The 14,492-nt window shown below is 35.3% G+C and overlaps 1 long non-coding RNA gene across 1 annotated transcript in view; it reads right to left on the reverse strand.

Annotated features, from left to right (window-relative positions):
- Positions 1–14,492, reverse strand: part of LOC118167302 — a 34,188-nt gene that overhangs the window by 5,182 nt on the left and 14,514 nt on the right. Inside the window, exon 2 of the long non-coding RNA XR_004751090.1 lies at positions 2,921–2,992. This is a non-coding gene — a long non-coding RNA (uncharacterized LOC118167302). The remainder of the gene's footprint in view (positions 1–2,920; positions 2,993–14,492) is intronic.

The following is a 14,492-nucleotide window of genomic DNA, read 5'->3' on the forward strand; positions in this document are numbered from 1 at the left end:
GTACTTTTTTTTACATGTGGCACATTCAGATTGCTTGTAGTATGGTGTGGTAATATAACTGTGTTAATACCCTGCTGGGACAACCTGTTGTACTGGGTCTGGCTGGGATGTTAACTTTCAGCAGCCCATACAGTGCTGCGCTCTGCACTTGCAGCTAGAACAGCAGTGGTATCACACCGGTGTTGTGTCTGCTGCTGAGAAGTGCTGGCACAGCATCAGGACTCTCTCTAACCCTCCTAGGGGGTGGGCAAAAAAGTGAGAAAGAAATATCACCAGGGCAGCTGACCTACACCAACCAAAGGGATATTTCATACCATATGGTGTCACACTCAGCAATAAAAGATGGAAAAAGGAAGAAGAGGGGAGGGGTGGGCTCTCATTGCTAAAACATCTGTCCTCCTCCCGAACACCGGCTACGTGCATTGAGGCCCTGCTTCAAGGATGTGGTCAAGCATTGCTCATTTGTGGGAAGTAGAGAGTCATTTCTTTCCTCTGCACTTCCACATAGCCTTTACTTGTTTTGTTATTCCCCTTCGCCTCCCTCTTCCCCTTTCCCTTTTTTCCCTTTAGTCGAATTGTTTAATTAATAATATTTCCTTAATATTTTTTCTCTTTAATTAAATTATCCTTATCTCAACTTGTGAGTTGTTTGCTTTACTTCTTCCCCTCCTCATCTGAGGAGGGGGAGTGAGAGAGCGGTTGTGGTGTTCAGCTGCCTAACACGGTAAAACCACCACACCTGTATAGTTCACTCATGGTTTTGCCATTTCAGAGTAATGCAGTGATCTCAAATGCATATTTAGAAAACTCTTCTCACAACTCAGTGTCTTTCCTATGATTCATTTATATATTTACAGATGACACCAACAGCTGCAAACTGCATCATGGTACAAGCATGAATATACTCCTATTTCTAGCTAAAGGGCCAAGTGTCATTTCACTTCTTGTCCAGGTTCCTAGGCTGAACAGACAATCACATTGTAAGAAAACACACAGAGATGTAACAAAAGGAGTGGGGACAGGGGTAAGCAGGACAAACCCCATGAAGTTCTACAGGCTTGGAGAAGAGTGGCTGGAACGCTGTCTGTTTGAAAAGGACCTTGGAGTATTGTCTGATAGTCAGATGAATGTGAGCTGGCAGTGTGCTCAGGTGGCCAAAAGGGCCAACAGCATACTGGCTTGTATCATAAATAGTCTGTCAAGCAGTACTAGGGAAGTGATTGTCCCCCTGTACTTGGTTTTGGTGAGGCCATACCTCAAATACTGTGTTCAGTTCTGGGACCCTCACTACAGAAGGACATTGAGGTGTTGGAACATGTCCAAAGAAGGACAATAAAACTGGTGAAGGGTTTAGAGAACAAGTCTTAAGAGGAGCAGCTGAAGGAGCTGGGGTTGTTTATCCTGGAGAAAAGGAGGCTCAGGAGAGACTTTTTCACTCTCTACAACTACCTGAAAGGAGGTAGTAGCGAGGTGGGGAATGGTCTCTTCTCCCAAGTACTAAGTGATAAGACAAGAGGAAATGGCCTCAAATTACACCAAGGGAAGTTTAGGTTAGATATTAGGAAAAAAAAAATATTCACTGAAAGAGTTGTGAAGTTTTGGAACAGGCTTCCCAGGGAAGTAACTGAGTCACCATCCATGGAGGTATTCAAAAGTTGTGTAGTTGTGCTTAAGGACATGGTTGAGTGGTAGACTTGGCAGTGACAGTTTAACAGCTGGAATTAAAGGTCTTTTCCAATCTAAATGATTCTATAATTTTAAAAACAGTAGAGAGAAAATGATTTTTTTACAGCTGTCCAGTGCAACTGGCAGTTACATTGCCAAGTTTCAACACCTTAAAATGTTCAGTTCCGTTCAGTTTAGCACTGGCTTTAACAGAAAAATTAGAATCTTGGAAATATTATGTTTTAAAGGTTGAACTGCAGCTTAAAAAACATCAAGTGAATCAGCAATGTATGTGGTTGACTTTATTATTATGACTGAGAAGAAATTTTGTTTGATTTGGATTGGGCATTTCTGGTGACTCACTCTTTCTCCCTTTGTCATGTACACAGAAAATTTACCAAGATATCCATTAAATACATTCCTTACTTTAGAGCCACTCTTCACAATTTTTATTTTATTACTGCAAGCTATTTAGATTGGAAAGGGTGCCTCCCAGATAGAGACATGATAATTAATCTTATTCTTGTGATGAACTATAACTCGTCACCAAATTTTCTATTATCACTTTATGGTGCATTATCCAAGAAAATTTGCTGAATTGGAAACATTTTGGAAACTTTTGCTGCATTGATGGAGTCACCATCCCTGTGGGTGTTTAAGGAAAGGTTGAATGTGGTACTTGGGACATGGTTTAGTGGGTAATATTGGTGGTAGGAGGATGGTTGGACCAGATGATCTTGGAGGTCTTTTCCAATCTTAGTGATTCTATGAAATTCTCTTAAATTATTTGGGCACCTGCAAAACAATGAACATATGCTGAGGCTGGGAAAAAGCAGAATAGTGAAGAGACTATTAATTTCAGAAGATATGGCACATTTTTATGATTCTGCCTGCCTGACACATCAATACTTGAGGACAGCTACCAGTGTAACAAAGCTTAACAGAACCACTGGAATTCCATGATGGGCTTAGGAGGATTTCTCAAAGCAAAATGATGTAAGGGGAGAACTATGCAAGAGGAGTACATGAAGCAATGTTGCATGCTAAGGGTCAGTCACTTCTTTAGAGCTGAAATTAAACTCTTTCTCTAATGCTTTCTGAAAAACTTCATCTCTCTGTTTCTGGGAGATGTCTATCTAGCCCCCCAATGGAAAATACTACTACTGCCTTGTTGTGTAGCAAGACTAGGGCAAAAGACATGATGAGTTTATGGAAGACCTTACATATATGAAAACGGCATTGAACTTAACATTACCTAGTGCTCCTGGGCCCTTATTTTGCACTGGAAAAAGGAAAGTACTAACAAGTTTGTATCTTCCAAAGCTTTCTGTGAAAAGAAGACAATGTTTGAAATCAAGATAAGCAAGTTTCCCAAGCTTAATCATTATTTTTATGGGTGATAAGATGCTGAGTCAGTTTATCAGAGTTTTGTTTCAGACATAGAAGCCCTGGCATTCACATCTAACCTTACAACTGTGTGTTTCACCTTGCTTCTGCACTCCTCTGCTTTCCTGTGTTTAAATGGAACCATCCTATATAAAGCTTCTTGAAGTGTACAGATAAATAGGCTTTTTAACCTATTATTTACTGAGATGCCTGGTATGCAGAAATAATTTAATCTCAAAGACCTGTGGGCATGAAATATGTGGAAACAATTTTGTGTCTATGTTAATGAAACCATTAGGGCTCAGGCTGCGCTCTAAAGTAGGACTTTGTTAGATCTTTGGCTCAGAAAGACAATTGAACAGCAGCATGCTGTGGGGAGGCAGGGACTGCTGGAATACCTATCACATCAGAAAATTATTAGGCAGTCCAAATAATTTCTGTGGAAATTTGTTGTGGAAAAATAAGCAATTATCTGCAAGATATGAGGAGGAAAAGTAACTGTGACATATTCTAGAACAAAATAAGAATAATTTTAAAGACAGCTAGAACCTGGGCCCAAATGAGATAGCTATGCTCCTAGTAATGAGATAAAATGGGTAGCTGGAGGAAGAAAGAAAATCTGTTAAAGCATAAATCTATTAATAATTGTTGGGTCTCAGTTTTGGATGGAAACTCAGTGGAAATGCCTGTGCGATCATTCTAATACCTTCTGCACAAACATCTCACTGGTTCCAGTTCCCATCCCTGGAGCAGAGGGGATACTGAGAAGCACAGGTGGCTTTTTATGGCTTTGGTCTGTTAGGCCCAAGATGTTTCTTTTTGTTTATGTGAACATAACAAGGCTATATTGCCTTAAAAAATGTTGCATACATTGCCTAACTGCTGGAACACATAAAATCAGCACTTGGAGATGAAGCTGGATATTTTAATCAAGTTCCAGACAACTGCACTGTCACATCAAGTTCCATTTCCCGTTCCAGAAATGACTTCAATGCTCCACTTTACATTTTCACTTCTTTCATCCCGGAACACCCACAAAGAAGTATTTTTGGCTGGTACAGCCATACAACATGTTTATATTTTATTTTGCCATATTAAAAGGGCAATCATTTGCAGTTTAGAAAAAAGCATTTCATTTACTGAAGAATTGTTACCACTGATAGTTAATGTTGAGCTAACATAAAATATTAGATGTTCAATGCTAGTGGCAAAGCAAAAAAATCATAGAACAGGTATAATTATAGAAAATAAGAAATTTACTCATATACAAAATAGTGTGGTATTTTGTTATGGTACCCAAATACCATAACATTTATCTTCTTTAAAGTGAGAAAATTAAAATGGTGCTTTCAGTAGAACTTTGTGTATAAGTAACAAAAGTTAATTTTACTAGTAAGTTTATTTACTAATAAGGTTATATGTCTCACTCACTCATTCCTTTTATTTTTAACACAAGCTATACAGAGAGTAGAGTGGAAAGAGCCCTTGCAGAATTGTGTATATGTAAACATATATATATAAACTTACATGTATGTAAACTTACATGTAAACTTATCTATGTATCTTAAACTTATCTTAGTATACATCAGAATTCTACATTTGAGAATGTTCATTTGAAAGGTAATTTTCCTAACTGTTTTGCTAAGTCGTAAGCAGAATCTTTTTTCCACTATTATTTCACCTATAATGAGGAAAAAGAACTTTAAGATTCATAAGATAATGCAACATCCAGAAATACCTTTCTGCTCATTTTCTTTTTAGCATTAATTTTTTGTGGAACAGTATCTTCTGCCTGTTGTGCAGTGATGAGTGTTACATAAAGGATAATAAAGCTTTAAACAGCTTAGTTTATAACAGGTTGCGGCAATCTCCCCTCCATATCACTGCTACAGAAATAGACTTCCTAATGTTATGGGGCACTGTCAGGTCTGTCAGCACATTATTAAAAAAAAAAAAAAAAAAAAAAAAATTTAGGTTTGCATGGTATTTTTCATGAAGTATATGGAAAGTTAATAATACCAGGATAAGCAATAGAAAGAATAACTATATCAAGTTTCTTTTCTGAAGGGTCTTATGCTCTAAACACTTACACACATGCTATTCTAATCCATCTGCTTTTGTGAATTTAATAAAACATGTATTTTACAACTGTAAAGTTCAAATATCTCTTACTAGGAGGGAAAAAGGAAAAAAAAAAAAAAAAAAAAAAAAAGAGAGAGAGAGATGACTATAGAATATTTCAGTTGGATTGAAGCTGTGATCTTCAAATCAAGGATTTTGCCCAAACTGTTAGAGCTTTGCCTACTTGCATACCCTAGGAAACTCTTCTATTTCACGTGTACACATGAAAACAGGTATTCCCCTGTTCTATCTACATAAATAATATTCTTGATCTACTCTTCATCTTCTGGCAATCTTTTTCAGATGCTAATGAACATTAACATTTAAAAGGCTTAACATTAAGTCTACAAGCTCTACTAAAACCCAGTGTTCATCTCTTCTTATTCTTCTCTAAGATTTTTAAGCTTTTATCATACACTTCCCCTCCTGAGTGTCTATTTGCTTTGTTTTCTTGCAACCTACTACTGAAATGAGCTGTTCTTTTGAATTGCTCACGGGGATTTCCCTCCCACCCAGCCTTCATTAAGCTTCCAACCAACTCAGTGAAGTTGTTATGTCACATAGGCACAGACAGAGAATTGTGATGAGTTTCTTAATTAACTCCAGGGAAAAAAATAATCTCAAAAACTAATATTTTTCCTGTTTTAAAAAATATAAATCTGCAAAGTTGTTTGTTTTTCTTCATACAAATTGCCAACTCTGACTTTCTAGCTTTCCATAAATTTCCAGCTCTAACTTTTACTTTAAAATAATTCAAATTTTAGATTATGAAAAAAAGAAGAAGGAACAAGAATAAAAGTTTCAGGTAAGAATATAAGCCTTTTCATCTTTTGTTCAAACATTTTAAAAGTCTGCTAAATTATATGTTACATCTACAAATAAGTTTCCCAGAAAGTCAGGGATAACAAGTCTAGTAAGTACACATACAATTCGGAGTTGTTGCCCCAGAATTTATGATTCTTGATGATGGTTACAGAACAGGAAAAAAATTATATGACTGTACTATACTGCACATCCTTCCATATCCTATGTCTCCATCCTAGTATTATCAGAATCCATTGTAATATATATATATATATAAGGAAAAAAAAAAAAAAAAAGAAAAAAAAAGAAAAAAAGAAAAAAACATTTGCTTCAAGTATCATAAAAAAAAAACAAACCTGCCCTGACTTCCAGTTTAATTACAAACAGGAACAGTAAAGGTGAATAACTATGAAAAACAAGCTGGTGAGTTTTAGTGTGTTTATTGAACAATTAATAAAAGTACAATTTTATGCCTGTAATGCTAAGACTGGGATGAAGAAGAAACTGCATATTGCTGTGAAATTCAGCCCGCAACTCTTGTTTCTTGTTTTATTATAGTTGGTATCAGGTGCCTAATCAGATTTTGGCCATAGTTTACCCATTTGAATAAAAGGCAGAGAAAGTGCATTGGGATTTCGACTGTATTTCATGGCCATGTTATGAATTATGGATATGAATTATTGAGATGTACATAGAAGCACATTCTTGCTTCTGGATGTCTTGGAACACTAGAAAGACAGTTGTGCATCAACTGGGAAGAACAGCTGAAACTTCCCGTATTTTGATATTTTGATACCTGTTTTTTTTTTTTTTTTTTTTTTTTTTTTTTTTCATCAGAATAATCTCATTTTGTTTGGAAATTTCTCATTTTGCCTTTTAAAAAGAAAGCAAAGCAAGCAAAACAAAACAAAGAAAGCAAAATTAAGCTAAACTAAACAAAGACATAAACAAAACAAGCAAAACCAAACAAACAAAAATTCAGCTTTCCAGCAGATGTAGTTTACCAGGATATGCAATACTGGAAATACTTGCCAGCAGACACATTCTACATAGATACTTTTGGCATGCCCTGTAAGACAGATGGTGTTTGCTCAGCAGCACAGCCGGAGCACTCTACCTGAAGCTGCATTCAGAAGCAAACAAGTCTAATTAAGACCAAGTCTAAATAAGTCTAGAAATACCTACTTCTGTCAAGTTTCTTTCCAACTTGTTCTTCTATTTTTAAATAAACAGACTGTCACATCCAGGCTAGACCAAATACTGGTTTTCAAGCAAATTGAAGCCGGACAGAGAAAGAAGCAAACTAGGGAGATTCAGAAGGAATTACAGAAATCCATTCCAATTCGAATGAAAATTGCTCTTTTCAAAATTTATTTATTTAATTTTGGAGATACATCAAGGATAGATCAAGATAGAAGGATCTATCAAGTTTTATTATGCCTATAAAGATTTTGCAACTATGAAAGTACAAAAATAATTTTATAGAGTTAACTAATTTTTATGTCATAAGAATCCAAAAGTTTGGTGCAAGCTTTCTGTCATGTAGCATTCCTATTCAGTCAATATCACAGAATCACAGAATCACAGAACTGTAGGGGTTGGAAGGGACCTCGAAAGATCATCGGGTCCAACCCCCCTGCCAAAGCAGGTTCCTCAGAGCAGGCTGCCCAGGTAGGCATCCAGATAGGCCTTGAATATCTCCAGAGAAGGAGACTCCTCAACCTCTCTAGGCAGCCTGTTCCAGTGCTCCATCACTATCACTGTGAAGAAGTTCTTTCACATGTCGGTGCAGAACTTCCTGTGTTCCATCTTGCGACTATTGCCCCTTGTCCTATCCCCACAAAGCACTGAGAAGAGGTTAGCTACATAAATATGTTTTTGCTTTTCTTGTTTTTCTTGTGGTGTATTTAATTTCCCCCTTACAAAAGCACCTGACTGAATTTGGAACATTGAAACTTTTTTTAGAAGTAACTGTTAATCTAGGATCCCAAAGACTTGCCTAGAACAGCTCTTCTGCAGACACTTTATTTTAAAACAGAAATAACTTTATGCCAGAACAATTGTTCTGCTCATGATGAGACCTTAATAATGAAATTACTATGCCAATCCACTGTTTGTATATATATATAACATGTAACATTTGTTAAATTCTCACCTACTTGCCCATTACACTACCTCCAAAATTCATTTCATATTTTTCTTTATTTTTTCAAGAAGAATAATAACAATGGAGAATTTTGTGTCCTCTGCTCCTGTGAATCCTACCTTTATAATCAACCCTGATTAAAACCCTAAATGCAGCTGAGAATTTTTCAACTGTACAGGATCTGTAGTAAAGTTTCTTACCAATTTCAATTTCAGTCCTTAAAATTTAAAGATACAAATATCTTTCTCATGGTGCTTTAGCAAATCTGCTTCCAATCCCCATTCAAATCTACATTTTTTAATGGAATGTTTGCTTTGGAATTTGATATAGCATTTAGGACAAATATAAACAGAGTCAAAAGGATCAAAAAAAAAAAAAAATGCTCATTGAAACAATTAAAGAATCCCCTTATCCCTCAAGAAACATAAACTAAGAGAGACTTTTTAGTAGCAGTTAACAGTAAAATAAATCTGCATTTGAACAAATAGATTTCTTACTATGTTTATTCTCTTTATTTCTTCATAAATACCATCATCCAAACAGGACTTAATCAGAAGAGCTGAGCTGATGAAATAGGACCCTGGCATCACTGTACTAACACAGCAAGTTTATTAGGTTTGTCAGACTCACCTTTAGCTTACGAGAAAGCAAAATAAAGAAGTTGTAAACCCTTGTGTCATGAGCAAGTTGTCTGTCCGCAAGGAGCTTCAGTGACAAAAAAGTGAAGGACACACAGAAAGGCACATAGTTTTGGGTGCATTTGTGGTTATGCCTTTTTAGTCTAAGGTTGAATTAAAGCAAGCTCGTTAGCTTCAGAGCTGGAAATACTCATTTTTAACAGAGCTGTTTAACATGTAAATACATGCAGATGAGGATGAATGCAGAAGGGATTGAAGTGGTACTCTGAAATGAAGGAGTGTGGCTTTGACTTTGGAAGACAGAAAAGGTATAGTACAAATGGGAACACAAACCATGACAAAAGAAATGGCTGCCTATATTCAGTGGCTTTCATTAAATCAAACACTAAGTGGCAATTACTGATATTCAATGGGTACATTCAAACTTTGACAACCTTCCTCCCCCACCAAACATGGCTTTTATATTTCATTTGTCTTGAAACACCTGATGGCTTTGTGATGTGAAACACCTATTACCCCATATTAAGTAACACAGTATGAGACAATCAAGTACTTCATGAATGATCCTTTTATTTGTTGGGAATTTGAGACATTTTTATTTATATTGATGATTGTGTGGAAATGTATATGTGAATGCATATGGAATTGTATTTAGAGGTTAACCTCTTACATTTTCATCCCTAGCTACTGTCATGTAATATGAGTGTACTTTTAACACAAACTTGTCTTTTTTTTTTTTTTTTTAACCCAATTTTGTCTATATCTGAAATATGAAAATATGACAGCCACTCAAACCCACTCAGGAAAAAGTTCATGAGAACAAAATAGTAAAAATATTTTTTAAATCTTATGATTGATACAGACAGAATGCAAATAAAGTAAAATATAGAATCTTAGAATGGCCTGGGATGGAAGGGAATTTAAAGACCATCTAACTCCAAAACCTCTACCACAGGCAGGGGTGCCACCCACTAGATCACGTTGGCCAATATAAATTAACAAATCTATCCAGGCCACTCAAGGTAACACATGTGCTTATTTAGTTCCTAAAAAGAATAGTCAGATTTAAATGAAACAGCATTTAAAAATTGTGCTTATCACAAGATAATAACTCTATTTTTTTTTTTCAATCTCAATGTATACTTTTTATGTGTGCCTCAGTGGTTCATAGGACATTCATTTAAATGTATGTATAGCCTTATTCTAAATCAAAGAATCAAGACTAAATGAAAGTGAATATTCTTAGATCAACAAGAATATGTCAAGATTTTTTACACACACACAAACACACACACACAAAGATAATAGAAGATATTGTGAATGGTAAATGTATCATTTTATTTCTAAATGCATGTTTCCCCTCCACTGTTTTGAAGCAAGATAAAAAGTCAAGAGAATGAAAACATCAACCCTATCAAAGCACTTAACAAAACAATTAGCTTTTAGCCTTTAGCCTTATGCTAAAGGTTTGTTGGTTTCATCAGTCCTTTGGTAAGGCCCTACCTTTTTGTTTTGTATTATATTGTATTGACCTAACTCTGAGCAGTGAGTGTTCTTGCTATGATTGCAAAGCATAAATAAATAATAATAAGCAATGGATGATTTAGTTTGAACAAATAACACTTATTTGATAAGATGTTAGAGAATTGAAATCCTTATAACAGTTACAAGAAAATAGTCATAATGTCAGGTTTCATCTGTGTTAGGAAAGAAAAATATAAATGTTTGCCAAATGGAAAAAACATCAGAAAAGAAAAAACTTTTTCAGACTTATAATTGTTGGCATTGTTGCTTTAACCAAAAGCAAAAGATCCAGATAAAGTATATTTGAAAAGAACTATACTTCATGTTGAAGTGTGAAGGTTTTTTTAAAGGGATAGTAAAACAGAAACCGTTATGCAGTCTTGGATAACAATTAGGAAAAACAAACAAACAAACAAACAAACAAACACTCCATCATACGTGCATTGCTCAGATTGGTTAGCATTTATTTGTTTACTCTTTTCCCTTTGTGCAATAGGTATACATTTTATACATATGGACTATTTTATTTTTGAAATGCATTACTCTGAATGAAACAGAGTCCTTCTGGGCCATCCTTCATACCAAATGAAATTGTTTCCTATTCATATGGATATTCTCAAAACCAAGAAAATTTTACATACATGTCTTAAGGGAGAAAATGAAAAGCTGAATGGTCTACATCTGTCACTCATTTGTAAGTTTAATGAAATGATTATTTTCTTTGCTGTTCTGGGATCCTTGGAGCTTCTGCTAAAGTTAAAACTGATGAGAAGAACATACCTGATAAGATCTAGCAGGGGGAAAAATGAAACCTCACATGAAAATATATTTTCAGAGCAAAAGTGAAGTAGGTCATACTTGATTCAAGGTATTAGAGGGGTACAAAGAATAGATTCACCTATTCATTGTACTCTTGTGAAGGCATCAAGCATTACTTCACTGAGCCTGAAATTAGGTGACATTTTAAGACTAAGAAACATACAAAAACAAATTCAGAAAACCACTCCCCCCCTCCAATAATCTATATTCAGAATCCAAAGAGTATAACTGCAGCCATACTTCATATTTTTCTAGACTTGCATGTCCATATGTGTTTTCCTCTACTGCAGTTAAAATGAAATATTGCCTAATACTGAATTATGGCTAGAAAAGTCTAGTGAAATATTCTGGCAGCTATACGCTTTCTAGAAAGGATCAAAAAATTGCTCCTATGGGTGTTATGGGAGAAAAAAAAAAAAAAAAAAAAAAAAAAAAAAAAAAAGACATGCTATGATATCCACAAACTGAGAGGTTTCATAGAATTCATATTGTCAGTCTCTTTGGGATCAAATATTGACTGATAATCTGCATCCTTTTCAAATGCATGTTTGCAAACTGATGCAAATCAATTTTTTCTTTAATAAGTACCAATGATTAATATTGCCTGTTAAATTGGTACATTGATACTTAAAAAAAGGAGTGACATAAGAATCTAACTTCTATCAAATTTCAGGGGGCTTGATTTCCAGATTCAAGTTTTCTCTAGACACATCCATCCAGAAATCTAGATATCACATTATTTCACACTCTTTTCACTGTTGCCTTCATTTCTCCTTCTCCCATGAAGAACAGGCACTGCTGTCATGCATCCTTAAAAACTCCTAGTCTCTAAGACTAGGTGAACAATGCCTCAGGATATGCCACAAATACAGAATTACAGAATCACAGAGTTTTTTTGGAAGGTACCTCAAGAAATCGTGTCCACCCCTCCTGCCAAAGCAGGTTCACTAGAGCAGGTTTCCCAGGTAGGCATCCAGACAGGCCTTAAATATCTCCAGAGAAGGAGACTCCACAACCTCCCAGGGCATCCTGTTCCAGTGCTCCATCACCCCATAAAGTCTCAGATCCTCTGGATTATTTTAGCACTAGTTCTGGCATTCCCAGTTTAGGTCCATTTCTCTAGTAGCGTTCAGTGTCAGACCAGTTTCCTTATGGCTGTGCAGGAGAATATGAATTTTGAGACAGTTGTCCCATGTATCTGCCAAACTTTTATAATATCAGAGCACTTCAGACTATCTTGAGCCTGATAAACCCACATCAATTCTGTTAAAATTTTGAAAAGTTATATATTTACCCAACACAAACAACAAGTAAGATAAACAGTATTCAAGGCCAAATGTGAAAATTTGCAAACATCTTTGCTGAAGTATTTGACCTCTAGAATTCATAAATCTTCCGTTACAAATTCAGAAACCATCAATTTTATATATATATATATATTTATTTATTTATATAAAGCACCTATCACCATATTGATAAACACTCTTTGGAACCACTCTGACGGCAGGGGTAAGAACAGGAGTTGGCCCGTTGGTGCCTCAGCACTGCAGTTTCCAACCAATTAAAAAAAAAAAAAAAAAAAAAAAAAAAAAAAAAGCCACAAGACTTTGCTTATTATTGGATCTTCTGCCCAAATTCATCATGAGGTTTTTCTAACTTTTAAATGAAAGCCACATCCAGGCTGGAATGAATCTAGGGAGAATTTGTGGTTCTATGTCAAAATCAGGTCAGACTCAAATGTTCTGTCTAGATTTTCCTTTTTAATTTTTGTATTTGACAGATCATGAGACTTTAAAAAGGGAGCTGGACAGATGAAGGAACACATCCTTGTAAAATATTTTAAAGAAAGATGGCCCAACCCCATAGACTCCCCCAGCTTTCAGTTTAAATCAAGAAAGGGTACAATCTTTTAAAAAAATTATCCAAACTTTCCCACTAACATCTGGGTACCTCTGATGGTTCACTTTGGTTTATTGCATATGAATTTTGTTTATATTCTGTCATTCCAACTTTGCTTTGCCTAATTGTGCAAAAATTATTTTCTCCTTAAGGCTAAGATGCTCTTTATTTAATGCCCTCAGGTGATAAACTTAGATTGTACAAATATCTGAGATATTCTGTATCCACAAAGAGAAAACAGTATAAAGGCTTCTTGTGAACTAAACCTTACATGAGCTTTCAGTCAGATAGTTGGTCTCAATATTTTATCTTAGTTACTAAATTTCTCATAGATGTTTTACCAACAGAAAGTACAATGAGTTAAGGCTCTTTTCTTTTGTAAGTACATTAGATTCAAAGCTCCCAGCCCTTTGTAGCTTCCCATGCTCACACAGACTCCCTGACCTCACTCTCCTTGGGTAGGATGTTTGGAGCCAAATACAGCAGCTGGTTAATCCAAGTTTTAAATGAAGTTCACTGCAAACATTTGCAGCAGTAAACTCGTCAGGTTTGATCAATGAGAGCCTTTTCCTGCATAATTTTAAGTATTCTGGACAAGTGCTATGAATATTTCTGGCTCCGGGTATGGTTTCACTGAGGAATTTGGAAGGGGTGGGGTAGGCTCAGATGGGCAAAGTGAGGAGTGATGAATGTTTTCCATAGAGAAAAGAATTAAAGGTTCAGTAACATAAAGATAGGGAGGTGAAAACTGTATGTCAGAATTACTTCTTAAGGGTATATCTTTGGGGAACGTACTTAATTCATTATTTCAGAAAGTTTTCCATCTTCTGAGAGGAATACAAACACACCCAAAAACAGTTCTGAGAATTTATGCAAGTGAAATTTTCTCCTTGCCTCCAAGGCATTCAGTCATCTTTTTACTTTGTAAAGCCTGGAAGACAATAACAAACACTTTTATTGATTAGGGCTTGGTGAAGGTTTCAGGGGCCATAATTGGTTCACAGCTGTCAAGGCTTTTCTTACTACTGCAGGGAACAGCTGATTATTCTCCTCACTGTCTGAGTAGTACATCTTTTTACACATGCGTATAAGCTGTTTTTTTTTTTTTTTTTTTTTTTTTCTTTTTCATTTTATTTTCTTTTTTCTTCAATTTATTTCTCTCTTTAACTACCCACATAATCATGTATAGTATTACCAAACAGTAAAATTTCACATTCTGATATGTTACATCATTAAGAAAGAAGTTTTACTGACTATAATTCCAAATTTCTAGATGACTATTTCAAACTCTCAAAATTCTTTACCAGCTAATTCAATATCGAATTTGTAAGAAAACCAAACTACCAGAAAATATTATACAGTAGTTCTGTTTCCACATAATGTAGAAGGCCTAAATAACCTGCTGGGAAATTAATTAATTTACCTGCAACTTCTGGGAGATAAAATAATAATAATAATAATAATAATAATAATAATAATAATAATAATAA

The sequence above is a fragment of the Oxyura jamaicensis genome, chromosome 5 (genome assembly GCF_011077185.1).
Source record: "Oxyura jamaicensis isolate SHBP4307 breed ruddy duck chromosome 5, BPBGC_Ojam_1.0, whole genome shotgun sequence".
Taxonomy (NCBI): Eukaryota; Metazoa; Chordata; class Aves; order Anseriformes; family Anatidae; genus Oxyura; species Oxyura jamaicensis.